This window comes from Eurosta solidaginis, chromosome 4 (genome assembly GCF_040869045.1).
Source record: "Eurosta solidaginis isolate ZX-2024a chromosome 4, ASM4086904v1, whole genome shotgun sequence".
Taxonomy (NCBI): Eukaryota; Metazoa; Arthropoda; class Insecta; order Diptera; family Tephritidae; genus Eurosta; species Eurosta solidaginis.
In genome coordinates this window covers 242,278,060-242,294,907 of record NC_090322.1, presented here as the reverse complement: position 1 = coordinate 242,294,907, position 16,848 = coordinate 242,278,060, and the positions used below count along the sequence as shown (strand labels likewise).

General features: G+C 32.8%; 1 protein-coding gene across 5 annotated transcripts in view; it reads left to right on the top strand.

Annotated features, from left to right (window-relative positions):
• Positions 1-16,848, top strand: part of Tob (Transducer of ERBB2) — a 128,018-nt gene that overhangs the window by 12,211 nt on the left and 98,959 nt on the right. Inside the window, exons 1-2 of one of the 5 annotated variants that reach the window (XM_067785285.1) lie at positions 8,088-8,135; positions 8,751-8,861. The exons of 2 other annotated variants lie outside the window; for them this stretch is intronic. The gene's annotated coding sequence lies outside the window, so the exon portion shown is untranslated. Of the gene's footprint in view, positions 1-8,087; positions 8,136-8,620; positions 8,862-16,848 lie in introns of those variants that run through there. 2 more of the 5 variants (XM_067785284.1, XM_067785283.1) reach the window with 2 other exon arrangements.

The following is a 16,848-nucleotide window of genomic DNA, read 5'->3' as shown; positions in this document are numbered from 1 at the left end:
GAAACCTTTATTATGAGTCACTTTGTGAGCCATGCGTGGTTAGAATGTCTGCACGTTCATCACATTCATGTCCTTTCTACCTGGGAACCCATGCAAACAAAACCATGTTGTTGGATGCCAGATCATTTAGGACTGCAGCACGTTCCTCAATTTAGCGTAACAGTAACTACGTAATATTGCAAGGCATATAACACTGCCTGGCTGTCTGATATAATGAGTATACTCCTCGGGGATAAGCCTTTGGCTATACATTTTTTAACGCAAACTTTTGTTACATTAATTTTTGCGTGAAAAATAGTCAGGTAGCATCCAATTTGTATCGATTTCTTCAATTTTGGTTTATAGAATCCAGCTCTTGTTTTTCCGTCATCAAATTTTCATCCATCCTCGAACCAGTCCTCTGAGTTAAGGTCAGTATATATGTAGAATCTCTGTTTCCCAAAGAGTTCTGTCCACAATGGACAACTCAAAATTCCGTGAGATTCTGAGCGTTGAAATCATTGCAATACGAGGTTTCAAGGAATTTTCTTAGATATAGTTTAAAATATTATTGGAGCAAGTGTTGCCTCTTTCTTTATTATATTAGGGTATAAAGTTGTTTCTACTAAGATACCAATTGCATAAGCAGTGGATTTTTCCCATCGCATCCATTATGTCAATACAAACTAGTCGATGCAGTTTGCTTGATTTTGTTATTGCTGTTCTTTGCATGCTCTTCGGCTACCAAACTGAGGAAGCCTGGCGACTTTTGGCTTTACATCAGTCTTAAATGTCAAGTATACCATTTTCGGGGACATTCATTTTTTGCCATAGAGTCGATATGATCTAGGTGTCACTACGCCAGAAAACTTTCATATTAGATTGAAATCGATTTTTGAGATATAATTCAAGTTTCACGGCACTGCTTCCACACGAGATTTCCACAATTTCGTATTGAAACTTGCCAAGAAGCACGAAAAACAGCTAATACACTGAAATAAATGGTGCTAGTAAAATCAGAATCAAATCGGTTCTGTTGTTCTTGACTTAACGGAGATTCGGTGAAATTGATCGAATTATGGTTAATTCAACCGAGTTCTATGTCAAGCGAACAAATTAGTTTAGTCATTTCAACAGAAGAGAAATTATCGCTCTTAAATTAACCAAATTTTGTAAAATTGACAGATTCCTAATCAATCTAACTGATTTTTCTGTTAACACAACTGATCTTACAGGTCATTTCAACGGCGGGCGATCAACTGTCAATACATGAGCTAATTTCAAAGAGAATTTTACGCTAACTGCGCTCTCTACTTTGTACTTATGACGATGGTGCCACTTTTTAAAAAAAAAAACACCAAAATAAGAAAACCATCAAATCGAAAAAACACACAAAATGGGAAAACAACAAAAACTAGTTTTTCAGTTATCAATACAAAATGAAAAAACCCTTTTTTGAATTTACTGTGCAAAAAATTATGAGATACCGGGACATCTATCTATCGGGTACAGTTTTGCAACTTCTCGTCCAAGCAAAATGCCAAATTGCGCCCTCTTGTTGCAAAAGTTTTGCTTAAACGAACAGGATTTTTCCAAAGTTAGTAACATTTTGTTCAAGTTTTTACGAATTTTAACTAACGCGCACGAATCTAATAAGATAATAAAGCAAAATGTTGATGTTTCCGACAAAATAAAAGTTTGAGTTGTTTTGGAATCGTTTCAACTTAAAGTGTTACGAAAATTAAACTTGCCGAATTACATGTAAAGTTACTCCAGTAGTGAATTACCTTCCTGCGATTTGATTCTTTACTTTTCCATGACTTACAAGTTCTCTATTTAAAATGTTATGTCAAACATTTATACTACAAGTTTTGTTCGAAACAATCAAGTGTGGCAACTACATGCGAGAGAAGAAATTGAGAGTGAGCTGAGCTGCAACTGAAAGAATTGAGAATCAGTTTTGTGACTACTATTTTCATTTCTATATTCATATGTATGCATATGTAGCAAGCATGCGTATTTATGTATTCACATATTTACGTATTTATATGGCGGCCGCCGTGGTGTGATGGTAGCGTGCACCGCCTATCACACCGAAGACCCTGGGTTCACACCCCGGGCAAAGCAACATCAAAATTTTAGAAACAAGCTTTTTCAATTAGAAGAAAATTTTCTAAGCGGGGTAGCCCCTCGGCAGTGTTCGGCAAGCACTCCGAGTGTATTTCTGCCATGAAATGCTCTCAGTGAAAACTCATATGCCAATATTAAAGAAAAATTAAAAATGAGCACGACGCAAATTGAAAGAGAAGTTCGGCCTAAAATCTCTGCGGAGGTTATCGCGCCTTACATTTATTTACATATTTATATGGCAACATAGTTACTTTCATACAAAGCTGTCGCGACAACTTTTTTTTTTCATCTGACTACTAAAACGGTCAATTACGAATCAACGATTTGTGCGCAGTTGATTCAACATCTTGTTGCGATGGATAGAAATTGCCAGAAATTTCGGTTGAATTGACCCGTATTTCGGTTGATTTTACCAGTCTTTTTCTTTCAGTGTAGCAAGCTAGTAAAAATAAAAGAAATATAGTTTGAGCTATTGTAAAGAAAAAGATATAAAAGATAATTAAATTGACATCTTCATAAATTAAAAGGAGGCATTACTTTAGTAATTCTTCAATCTATTTCAATTCTTTACGCATTAGTCATCAAAAAAAATGTAATTTAAAAATATTCTTTCAAATTAAAAAAAAATAATGTTGCCAAAATCAACAATGAATAGCGGCAAAATATTATTTCAGGTGTCAGTTAAGTAAACAATTTATCAACCTGTCAGCTAAAATTAAGATGACATTCGAGATCACATGAGGACGAAGAAAACAAGGTACTTTTTTCGAAAATTCGCATATGAGCTTGAATATTTAACAGTGAAAACAATTGGTTGTTATTGCAAATAGATAATTAAAATAAATATTTTTTAGATGAATCAATGAACTTTGTTTTCAAAATCGTACGAAGGGAGGGGCTATGAGGCTTGGTATGAGAAAATAAAAACAGATGCTCTGTCTTCTTCTGGTTGACCTTATTATTTGAGCATAACTTACTCACTAACTTACTAACTTTACTTAATTAATTTGGCGCTTAACCATTTAAACAACAAGGGGCGCTTCCGTTCATTTAACTGGCGCCAATTGATCATACCAAACGAATTTAAATCGCTTGCAACCTGGTCCTTCCAGCGACGTGGGGGCCGCCTCTTCCACTGCTTCCATAGGTAGGCTCCGATAAAAATACATTCTCATCTTTAGATCTTCCTCTGTACTCCCCAACGCATAGAGGTCCGTAAATCTTTGGAAGAACTTTTCTCTCAAACAGTCCCAGAGCCGCTGCATCTGATGTTGTTATGATTCATGCTTCTAGAACTTAAAAAAAATATATAAACAATAATGTTTATATATATTTATAAATCGATTGTTTTTCAATACATCTACTTCAATATTTGGAAAAATTTGTAGATTTACATAACTCTGAGTCATTTGAAAATATTTGGGCGATTTGCTTTGTCTTGCAAGGTGCACGAACTGTTTATACCATATGCAATATTACGATAGCACACCATTGCGGAGTTATAGCATGCAGCAGTAACAAGCGTCAAAATATTGGCATAGAAAATTAAAAATATCACGTAGAATCATGAAAAACATGTTTAAATATTTCTTCAGCAAAATTAATGGATTGAGAGGAGTACCTTTGGATAATAGAGTTGCATTTTCATTTCTTACAATTAGTTTCATGAAAATATACATAGCTTTAACATATATTGCACGGATTGCATACAATTTTTGCGTGTCATTTGTTGTTGTGACTTGACAATACGTCCAATCTTTGCATTCCGTGCACTGCTTGCAAAACATAGCGATATCCCCTACTGAGTTTAGGAAATTTTTGCTGGGTGTATCAATGAGTTCTTTCACACAAAATCGTATTGTATTTGACCAACGCTGCGTATGAGCAACATATTTTTCGATTCACGATTCACTACCTACCATTGGGTATAAAAAGTTATACCTAAATGTTGTCACCAGTGATGGCATTACAGGATTGCAACATATTTGACATTGTTTTTAAATTAATGACAATATGCACACAATCAAAATGGTGCGAAAGGTATTTTACGTCATTCCAAAAAAATTATAATTTTTATGAGGTGTTGTCACCTGAGTTTACAATTTAATTTAACTATATTTATTTCTTTATATATGCCCTACTCTTTCTAAAGTTATTTGACACATTTTCATTAAAACTTCTCTATAAGTAGCATGCTTCATTGTTAGCTTTATCTTAGTTTTTGCTGCTCCGAATACTTGGACAAGGCTGCCACTTATTAGAACTTCGTGTTTGAAATTTAATGAGAAATGGCAAAATGGGTTTTAAAAGAATAGAATTTCACGAAGTATTTCAAAAATGATATTTATTGAAAGGTTTGATGCCAAGGATTGCCACCTAATGCTTTTATACCTTTCATGAAAATGAAATGGTATATTAAAATTCGTCACGAATCTCAAAATTGTAAGTCCTTAAAGGAAAATAGATAGACCCACCACTAAGTATACCGAAATTATCAGGATGAACACATGAGTTGATTTAGCCATTGTATGCAAACTAGTCCCTCAATTTTTGAGATATCTAGATTGAATTTTGTGAGCGGGTGTATTTAGGTGTCCGATTAGACCTTAGCCGGAACCGGCCGGATCGCACCACTATAGAATATGTCAACCGATTTTTCAGAAAAAAATGATTTTTATCATATTGTGAAGAATATTAGCAACACTAAGGGATAACATCATCTCTAAGTCGATACTAAGCAGTCACTTGTACGTACATAAACAAATCAATCATTATGTATACACATATGTTCATACAAGCAGCGGAGAGATACTCACAAAAGTATGCAATCGTCAGCGCCGTAGTTCTCACATATACACACGCATATGGCTATGCGATAGACTATAAACTACAAATTCACATGCATATATCTGAGATAGTCACAAAAGTATGCAATCATCGGTGGAAGTATTACTCACATATACACGCGGATATGGCTATGCGAGTGGCTATAAACGTGCATCTGTAGTTTATAGCTGCTAACCAAGTAGAAAATTCTAGCAGATGAAACGTCTAGACATTTGTGCACAGAGTATAAAAGCAGCGAAAGCTGAGTAATATGCAATCAGTTTGATTTAAGCACGCTGTCATTTGCGAAGTGAAGTTTAATTGCGAAGTACTTTCAAAGTAGTCTAATAAAGACCATTTTGTAATACAGAATATTGGAGTGTTTTATTAAATACTTTAGGGATATGAACGTAAGCAGAAGGTTGCAAATAAGCGGAATTTCTCGAAATTCGTTACAATATCTCCCTCAAACTTCACCATATGCTTATACTCCATATTGTATACCCATATAAACTGTAATTTTTGTCCCTTTTTTGAAGCAAGAAGCTTAAAATTTCATAAAATTTCATCAAAAACTTACGTTTAAGTAATATATTGTTGAAATAAGGGATTCGTTGTCATAGATTGTATCCTCACACAAAGTATATATGTGCCTATTCTTTTATTTTATATTTATCTTGAAATCCGCTTAGGTATCTGTTCACTATATATTTTTTATCTTATACAGCCGATTATTTGGATATTACGAATGGGATAAGATTATTGTTCAGCCCCATTCATGAAAGGTATGAAGTCTGAGGCACAGCCGAAAACAGTCACGCCCTTACTTGTTTTGTATATTTCCTTATACAGCCAATTATCTCGCGTAAATATCAACAAATGAAATTTGTCGCTCAGATAGCGTATGTGATTTGAAGGTAGCAAAGATCTTTCACTAAGTTAATCTCACTGTGAATATATTCAAAAGGTAGTCAACTTTTTGAATTTTGTGTTTTTTGTGTTTTGTGTTGTTGTGACAAAGCAATATTGGTATCTAAGGAAAGGTACTTTATATCGGATTTTAACGACAGCATTTCTAAGTGCTATTGCCATCAAGGGTTACCAATTATTATTATTATATTTAATTCTTTATACAACTGCTTCAGTATCGAGGACAAATTAATCCTTGCTGATGAAAGTTTCTTTATACAATTGGAGCATGCTATATTCCTAGCTCCTTCAGCTAGTTATTCTTGCGAAGAATATTTTTCAAGGTTGCCACCTATTGAAATTTTGTTTTTAAAGTTAAAAATACATGTCGGTACTAGTATCAAACGGAAGGTGTTTTATGTCGCGCTTCACAAAAATATTTTTACCAACAGTTGTCATCTAGGGTTGCCACCTTACCTTATTATATTTATATTTTTTATAGCCACCAATCTGTTCTATCTAACGATTTATGTGTTCTAAGTTTTTAATATTCTAAGTGTCTTATATTATATTTCCACTGATGGTGTTGCTTTTACTTTTTTGTTAATAGCTTAAGAGATTGTGGGACAAAGCTGATTCACGCCGAACTAAGTTTTGTAAACCAGGTGCTATACCCATGTGATATATACAGCAGCGATCCGAAAAATAACAATGTCAATATTTTTTTTTAATTTCTTCAATAAAATTCACCTCTTTTTTTTTTTTTTGATATTTTGGCACAAAAATTCTATGAAGTTTGTAACTGAAGTTATGCAAACCAATCTTAAAAAGGTTTTCGAAAAAGTGAGAAAATTCGAGTTAGCTTTATACAAATATCGATTTTTTTTAGCTCTCGGAATTTTTTTTTTTTTTTTTTTTGAGTATGCAGTTTTGTAGCCCAAACAACTTTAGTCCGAGAAAGATATAAATCGCTCAAAATTTATAGTTATTTTTAAAATTATTATTTCGAAATATACTTCAAACTTTGCATCGAGGTAAATTAAAAACACACTGCGGAAGGTTTTAGAAATTTTTCAAAAATTAAGGCAATTTTTGAGAGACCTTTAATTTATACTTTGTTACACTACAATTGTTTGGGCTATAAAACTGCATACTCCGAAAAAAATTTAGAAACTTTCGTAAAGTTAACTCAAATTTTCGAATTTTTTATTAAGCATTTTTGAGATATGTTTGCATTGTTTCAATTACAAATCTCATAGAAATATCGAAAACAAGAAAAAAAGAATATAATAAAAATTGTCACTGCTATTCTGCTGTTCGCTGCTGTAATAGTTTGCGTATTATTACTGCAGCTGAGTACACAAATGATCAACAAAATCAAATTAAAATCTTGTTATGAAGTTTGTCCTCAAGGTTAGACAAATAATATTTGGAGAAATATACAATAGCATAAAATCTGTGTGCACTGTTAAAGCGTGATAACCACAAAGTTTCGAAAGCTAGTTTTTCTTTGTTAGAGCTTTAAAGAAAGTTTTTTTCCGAAATATGAAAATTAATTGGACAAGCTAACTACCTTATTTCTCTTTATTGAGCGGCAAGTTTAATCTAACTTAACTATAAATATAATTCTAATTAAAATCCAGACCAACTTCATTGGCCTAAAATGAATGGCTAAAAATATACATACACATACATATATGAAAACTTGCATAGGTATGTATATAAGCATATACATATGTATAAACAAATTTTGTAAAGTATATAGCGACATACATATTTACTTATTTCAAGCTTACTATGCCAACCCCTACTGCCAAACCTTTAAAGTTATTTGTTTGTGCTTAATTTATAGTACATAGTTTATTTACTACAAAAAAGTTATATACATAAATACACATACATGCATGTATATTTATAAATTAGTTTTCGAGTTACGATGTACATATGCACTGTGCGCTCATTTGTGATTCTACAAAAAAAAACTTCATTGGAGCTCACTTGCGCTCTTGCTCGCTCTTTGGCGCTCTTGCCTACTCTCCGCCGTATTACGCTAACAGCCCACTCACACAGCAACAACTGACTAATAGACATATAGCGCTGCCAACTATTTACATACATAGGTCCACAGCAACAACAAATAGTAGGGCCAAAAGCAGCTGATGATGTTCTGACTTTGCCACTTTTTGGGGCTGTTGTCAGTCATTGATTGTAACTGTTGGACGACGTTAGCAAATTAACGCTAGAAACGGTATAAGAGAAGAAATTTGAAAAAAAAAGACATCAGAAAATTCGTGCGTTTCGTTGCTCGCTCAAAAGAAAAAAATTATTCAATATATACATATCTGCATATATAAATATATACATATTTAAGCAAGTGTCAACGTATGCATATATGTATGTATGTAAACACCAATCACCTATTTAAATAACGAGACAGCTACCCAGCCGCGTTCGCTCGCTCGGTCGGTCGCTCGGTTAGTCGTTTGGTAGGTCAGTCAGTCAGTCAGCCAGCCACCCATGCAACCAGAAAGTCGTCAATCGGTTGCTCGGTCAGCTGTTTTTTGTTTGTTGTCTTTTTGTGCTCTGTCGCGCGCTGTGCGCTTCACAAAATTTCACAACACCTTCGTGATCACAAATTTTATTCGAGCATTTCAAGCGCATATCTCGTGTGCTGTGCGTGCGTGTCGCAATTTTATTATCGTTATTGTTGCTGTAATTTTTCAAAAATATTGTCGGATAATTTATAATTTAATTTCTATTAATTTACTCTTTATAGTAGAATAATAAAAAAAAAATCGTGTTTACGCTTAATTTAAATACAAATTGATACTAACAACAACAAAAGTGCTGATGCTTGTGCTTAACTATGCACGTGTGTTTGTAAACAATTTATCTTTGTTTTTTAGTTGGTTGTCAATTGCATTAAATAAGATTATTTGATAGCAAAAATTATTAAAAAAAAGTGGAAAGCTAAGAGAAAAAACTACAGAAGAAAGGTGCAACGGCAGCTACAAAAGGCAAGTTTTTCTTAAAAAAGTGTTTATAAATTTAAAAAAATATTTATCAATTTTTTCATTAAAGAAATCAAAATTAACTTTGTCAAATTAGATTATTTTGTAAATCAAACTAAAAATTAAAATGCAAGTTTCGAATTTGAGCTCAAGGCCTTTACAACACTTTTTTTGTTTAAAGAACAATTTTCCTTCAAACTAATGCAGTTTTATAAAAAATTTTTAAATCTTACTCGTTACAATGAAATTTTACTCAATTTAAAGAAAATTTTTTAAAGGAATTTTTCCTCATTAAAGATAAGTTTTTTTTTAGTGCAGATTGCTATTGAAAATTTCTGAAAATTCTTCTATTCTCATTAAATAAATGTTAACTACGAAAATTGTCTATGAAAATTTTTTTATAATTGCAAGAAGAAAAATTTTTTCATATGACTGCCAAACCTGCAGAGATTCGCTTATTGTAAAATTTTTGCTAAATAAAAAAAATTCAACTATAAAAAAATTATCATAAAAGTAATTCGCACAAAAATTATTGTGAAGGCATAAAGTTTGAACTCGAACACAGAATTTTGTAACAAACAGGTCTTGAGACAACAACAATTGTTGATTATAGAGAATATATTATGCGGTCTTAAAATTTAAAATTATTTTCTCACAAAAAATTTTTATGAGACATTATTTTCTAATTGGTCAAATTCTGATATTTAATTCAGCCAGCGGTGTTTTAACCCTTATTTCATTTCTTTTAGTTTCAATTTTATTCTCTTTAAAAACGTATTTAAAGGCAAAATTCTAAAGTAAATATTTTTTTTTTTAAATCCAAAAACGGAAAGCTCAGCTGTATGGCCCATTAAATTTCAGTCTAACAAAGTTTAGATATGCAATTGCTTCAAAATCAAATCGTGTTGAATTTTTAGAATTTTTTTTTTGTATAACTTTTTCTTATATAAAAGTAAATGTGATATATAATAAAAATGCAGCGAAAAGAAAGTTCTCAAAAGTTAAGGAGACTCTTAAATCAACTTAAAGTGTCACTTTCTTCGACCAAAATTAATTTCGCAACAAAACTGTGCTTTCGATTTTTAAATAAAAAACTTGAAAAAAAATTTAGAAAATTTTTGACCAAAATTCAATCAGCTAAAAAATTGTGCTTTTTACTTTACAACTAAAAATAGAAGAAAAAAAATTCTAAAAATGCTCGACCAAAATTTAATGTACAAAACTTTTTCAATTTTTTAAATATAAGTATAACAAAATTGAATATTATTCGAGTAAAATTGGATGCTCTCGAAACTGTGTTTTCGATTTTTTAAATTAAAATTTGAAAAAATAAAATTGAAAAACTTCCGCAATTTTTTGGGAATATAAAAAATATTGCCAAATTAAGAAATTTGATTTATTTATGTCACTTTGATAAGAATTCTATGAAAAAAAATTTCGTTTTGAAAATTTTCCAATGTTTTGAGTTCGCAAAAGATACGTAAAAAGTGAGAGAGAGAAAGAGAGTGCTTAGAACAAAATTCAGTTGGCTATAAAAATGTATGTGTAATTGTGTAATAAAATATGTAATTTTTTAGTTTAGATTAGAAAAAAAAATTTGAAAATTATTGTTTTTTTTTTTAATTTTTAAAAGATAGCAAAAAACTTGGAAACTAGATGATAGCCGCTTATTAGATAAGATTTTTATGAAAAAAAAAAGGTTTGGAAAATTTATGAAATTTTTGAATTGTTAAAAGAGATGAACAATATCTGGAGTATAGACTTATGCTGCTTTAAAATCAGATATCGATGAGAAAAATTAAAACTAAATTGCTTGAATGATTAAAACATGTCAATTCTAAGTGGGTTATATACAGGCATGCTTAACCAACGAAACGATATCATTTCGTTACGATAATCAACGTTAATAAACGAAACGAACTCATTTCGCTTCGTTTATTAACGTTAAGATCGTCAAATTAACGAAATGATTTCGTTTCGTTTTCTGCCATATCAAAACGAAATCAAATCGTTTATGTTGATTATTAATTTCAAACTATGCTGGCAAAGCTGATTGATGGCGGAGTCATTAAAGGTGAAAGCATTAGCCAAGCTGATTGCAACTTTTCTCTTGAATTTTGACAGTACGAACATTTCTCAGAGTATTTTTGACATTACCACCAACGAATTACACAAACAAATTACATAGAGTTTGTGTGTGTATGTGCGCTCGTTGTTGCCACCTTGCGGCTTCACCATGGCTGTAGCATTGCCAGCACAATTCAAACATAAAGTATCACGTTTTTGTTAACGTTTTTAACGTTAACGAAAGCTTTTCGTTTCGGTTAAAAACGAGATACAATTTATTTTGATAATTTCTTTATCGATAATATTTCGAAGTGTTTCAACGGAAACGGTGGAAATTTTTTGATAAACGATTAGCTTAACGTTAAGGTGCATCCCTGGTTATATATGGGGTATTCCATCCCATTTCGACCAATTTTGAACCCGACAACTTTAGAATTGGCTGAAAGTTTTTCTTCTTTTTCTAGCTTACGAAAGACGTTTTTCAGAATTTTTTCATCCAACTCAAAAAAAGTTATGAATTTAAAAAAAAACACCGTCTTTGTTTTCAAAATGCTATAACTTTTTCAAAAATTGACCGTTTGGGATCTTTTTTTTTTTAAATATGTTTTTAAATGTACTTTTCGGAAAAAATACAAAAAAATTTTTAAAGTTTTTTTTTTATTTTTTTAGTTTTTCGAGATTTTTCGAATTTCGCCATTTTTTTTTTCTCATAAAAACCCTCAATCAATTCTGCAATCAACCACAATAATCCCGGAGTGGGCCGATATTTTTATATTTTTTTTTTTATTTAATTGAAAAAAAAAAATTTCAAAAATAAAAATTTTAGTTTTATTAATTTTATTTATATAACAAAAAAAATTAAAGAAAATGATTTGTAAGTATTATTTTCTTTATATATTATGGTAATCCACGATTAAAATAACCAGGATTAATGACTGACACAGTAAGTGTCAGTGAGTTGGATGAAAAAATTTGAAAAAATTCTGAAAAACGTCTTTCGTAAGCTAGAAAAAGAAGAAAAACTTTCAGCCAATTTCAAAGGGGTCGGGCTCAAAATTGGTCGAAATGGGATGGAATACCCCATATACATATGTATGTATGTACCTATATATGAAAAAAGGTATAGTTTACATACAAATATCTTGCTTTCAACAGTGCTGAGCTATTTTAAGCAAAGCTTAAACTTACCTTCTTCCAGCTTTATTTTGCTAAAATAAGTTTCCACAGGTATGAACTTATGATTATGCAATTGCAATTTATTTTTGTTCGACTGCGAAGCGACATTGAACTTAAAAATTTTCGTATGGCAGTCTATGACAAGTGTACATACATATGTATGTACCTACCTATGTATGTATAAATTTGTGTTTGTTTGTATCTATACATGCAAAGTGGATGTGCAAATCGTAACCTTGAAAAGCTTATCATAACAACTTCTAAGTGCACGTAAAGGCAGTGAATCTAAATTTTCGCAATGAACTTAATGTGCGTAGAAAATTGTGAGATATTTAAAATATATTTATTCAAAATAGTAGGATCGAGTTACAAGGCCTTAGATGTTTTTTTGTGATAAGTTTTATATAAATAAAACAACTCTCTCCGCGAGAACAAATTTATCTTTACAATAATAATCATAACAAGTAAGGAAGGCTAAGATCGGATGTCACCGAACATTACATACTCAGCTGCCAAATTACAACTTGCTAAACTTTTAAATTACCTCCTTTTAAAAGTTGGCGGTGCCACACCCATTGTCCAATATTTTTTTGATAAACAAGGAATATTTTTGTTTTTTTTTTTAAGATATACAAATACAGGAAATAAATTGATTAAATTTTTTAAATATCAACAAAAAAATTTTATTTCGAAATTGGAGCATTTTTTGGCAAGTTATGTATGATAAAAAGCACTCAAGCTTGACATATAATAAGTAAGGAAGGCTAAGTTCGGGTGTAACCGAACATTACATACTCAGTTGAGAGCTATGGAGACAAAATAAGGGAAAATCACCGTGTAGGAAAATGAACCTAGGGTAACCCTGGAATGTGTTTGTATGACATGTGTATCAAATGGAAGGCATTAAAGAGTATTTTAAGAGGGAGTGGGCCATAGTTCTATAGATGAACGCCATTTAAGGATATCGCCATAAAGGTGGACCAGGGGTGACGCTAGAATATGTTTGTACGATATGGGTATCAAATTAAAGGTATTAATGAGGCTTTTAAAAGGGAGTGGTGGTAGTTGTATATGTGAAGGCGTTTTCCAGATATCGACCAAAATGTGGAGCAGGGTGACCCAGAACGTCATCTGTTGGATACCGCTAATTTATTTATATATATAATACCACGAATAGTATTCCTGCCAAGATTTCAAGGGTTTTTTATTTCGTCGTGCAGAACTTTTTCATTTCATTCTCCTTAATATTTTAGGTGTCACACCCATTTTACAAAGTTTTTTTCTAAAGTTAAATTTTGCGTCAATAAACCAATCCAATTACCACGTTTCATCCCTTTTTTCGTATTTGGTATAGAATTATGGCATTTTTTTCATTTTTCGTAATTTTCGATATCGAAAAAGTGGGCGTGGTCATAGTCGGATTTCGGTCGTTTTTTGTACCAATACAAAGTGAGTTCAGATAAGTACGTGGACTGAGTTTATATATATCGATTTTTGCTCAATTTATCGTGTTAGCGGCCGAGCGGAAGGACAGACAGTCAACTGTGTATAAAAACTGGGCATGGCTTCAACCGATTCAGCCCTTTTTCACAGAAAATAGTTACACTTTTCTTTTACAACAATGTGCAGAAATCGTTCCACATTCCAGCAGATGAAAAAGTCGTTTTGAGCGAAAAGTGGAATTAGAAGGTTTTACCGAGTATAGGATAAAATTTAAATACAGTAGAATCGCGAACTACTTTTTCACTTTAAAATTTTTTTACAAAGAAATCTTGTGAAAAAAATTTTGTAAGTGTTACTTTTCGTATGGCAAGTCGATATGTACTTATTAATTTGTAATAGCTGGTTTAAAGAAGCAGTCGAGACTTGTTTCTTTTTTTTTTTCTTTTGTGTAATAGGTTTTGCCAACTTTGGACCCCATATTATTAAGATCTGATATCTGATCATAGCTTATTTTTGGCTATCATTATCGGACACTTTGGTGTGATGGTAGTGTGGTGTGATGGTAGCGTGCTCCGCCTATCACACCGTATGCCCTGGGTTCGCACCCCGGGCAAAGCAACATCAAAATTTTAGAAATAAGGTTTTTCAATTAGAAGAAAATTTTTCTAAGCGGGGTCGCCCCTCGGCAGTGTTTGGCAAGCGCTCCGGGTGTATTTCTGCCATGAAAAGCTCTCAGTGAAAACTCATCTGCCTTGCAGATGCCGTTCGGAGTCGGCATAAAACATGTAGTTCCCGTCCGGCCAATTTGTAGGGAAAATCAAGAGGGGCACGACACAAATTAAGCTCGGCCTAAGATCTCTTCGGAGGTTATCGCGCCTTACATTTATTTTATTTATTATCGGACACTTTGCAATATTCATCATCTTCCGTAATTTGAGCGTCGGTACAATTTTCAATGTCGTTAATGCTGACGCCAACACTAAACATCTTTGACAATAACACAGAAATAGGGGAATACCCGCATTTGTTTTTATTGCCAAATAACGGTTGAATTTGAAAAAAGGTCAGAAAAGTTAACCAATAGTAACTTTTTAGAGCGCTATGTGAATGCTCAACCTCGGTCAACTTAGCCGAGCGTTTAACTTCCTCGAGAGTTAACTTTTTTGGGATTCTACTGTATTTTAATGTCCCTCAAAAAGTTGAAAAACTGTTCGACAGAGCAAACAAAAGTATTAGATATTTAATTAGATGTATGTTGCCTTGGCGTTGCCATTGCTTTTCCTGTGGATCGAGAACATCGAACAAATCGTATATAAATATGATATCAAAGACATAAAGATTTGCACTAGGCTATATTTTTAAGATATTTGTTTTAGCTAAATGACTGGCTATGGCATACCTCTATCTAGGGAGCCTCAGACGATCGTCAACCAAAAGGAAGGTCTCTCATAGCTTACAGCGATCGATTATTAGCGCATGCGACAACACACCAAAAGCACAAGCAGTATTAACAAAGCAAAGCGGTCCCATTAGGGGCATACAACAGTACTGAGAGATGAATGTTCTACCATCTTTGTATAGATCAATTACTAAACTAATGAGTTTCTCTGAACTTGCGCAGTTTTAGCACTCGGGATGGTGGGGAATCGTTGGGTCTTCATTACACTATAGGGCCGCCATACAACCGGAATAGAATAGAGAATTTACTGAAAAATCTAGGAAGGAAATATTAAGGATTACAGCCACAATTAGAGTACACTCGGCATTTGTGCTCTACACGGAAAGAGAGGAGTCCCTTTAAAGACAGGTGTAGGCGTCGCCAATCCTCGCACACGGACCCACACAAACATTCACTCGTTTCACTCAAGGTCCTTTTATAAAAAAAGAGAACCATAACCTGTAAGCAGAAAACCCAGATTCAGACTTAATCTGAAATTTTGATTTTCTGCCACATAGGCAACAATCCCGACGAACTCGTAAAGCTAAGTGTACAGTCATTTAACATACCTTAAAATTAATTGGTTCCAGGAAAAAATTCATTAAAATATCACCTAGAGCGCTACTTGGGTCTGATATCGCTGGCCTGATAGTACGGTAACCAATCAATCATAACTAGAGCGAGTAGATAGATAATAGGGCACGGCAGAATGCGTTTTTTTTACATGTTTATACATCTACATTTGCGACAAGAAAAACGCTCATTACACATAGTAGTAATGTATGGATGAAGACACACTTTTAGTACTAATTTTATGCGCAACAATTTCTAAGTGTAGAAAAAGTTATGCGCATAGCAGTCGATATAAAGTTTAAGTGCATATGTATATACATGTAAAAAAAAGACAGCTATAGTTATCTAGTTAAGTATCAAAGCAAAGAAACGTGACAAACGCGTTTATTTGGCGAATAAATTAGTAAAGTAAGCGATACCTCACAGTTATAATAAGAAGATAATAAAGTATCGAGCATCACGTGACCTCGTCAGCATAATGCGGCACATGGCTGAGCACTACTTCTACTCCAAATTTTTTTCTAACCAGCTTACAACTAGTTATATAACGCTCGGTTACAGCGTTTTTCATAACACGCTTGTATTAGCTTCCCTTGTATTTTTTTAAGCGGTTTTATTTACCTTGACTTGACAAGCTAGCTGGTTGACTGGTTGGCACGAATTTTGTAATTGAAATTTAAGTAACTTCCCGATAAGCTACAAGCTTGAAACTTAGAACATAGTTCAGAACCTGATGACAATGCAATAATAAGAAAAAAAAACTCCGATAGGTGGCGCATGGATAGAAATATTTCAGAAAGTCGTATTTGTGGTCCGATTTGGCTCATATTTGGAACATATAATACATACATGAATAGAAAGAGACCTATGAAAAAATCGCCTCTAGGTGGCGCATGGATCGAGATATTAAAAAAAATCGTATTTGGCTCATATTTGGAACAAATATTACATATAGTCCTGTAGAAGTGACATCAAAATATTTTGGATTTCGAGGAGGGACAAGCTTACGTGGCGCAGAGTCGAGTAAAGTCTTTGGAAGGATTATGTGTTGAGCACTTAGATTGTAAAAAATTGGATAATTTTGGATTTCGAGGAGGGACAAGCTTACGTGGCGCAGAGTCAAGTAAAGTCTTTGGGAAAATTTGAAAATAAAATAATTTAAAAAAAATGTTTAAGTTAAACGGTTTTGTTGAAAACAATACTTACAGGAAGTAATAATAATACTAAAAGCTAGAAAATAATTAGGTAGGCCCTAGGTCATCACACTCCCCATTAAACTTGTTCAGTAATTTTGCC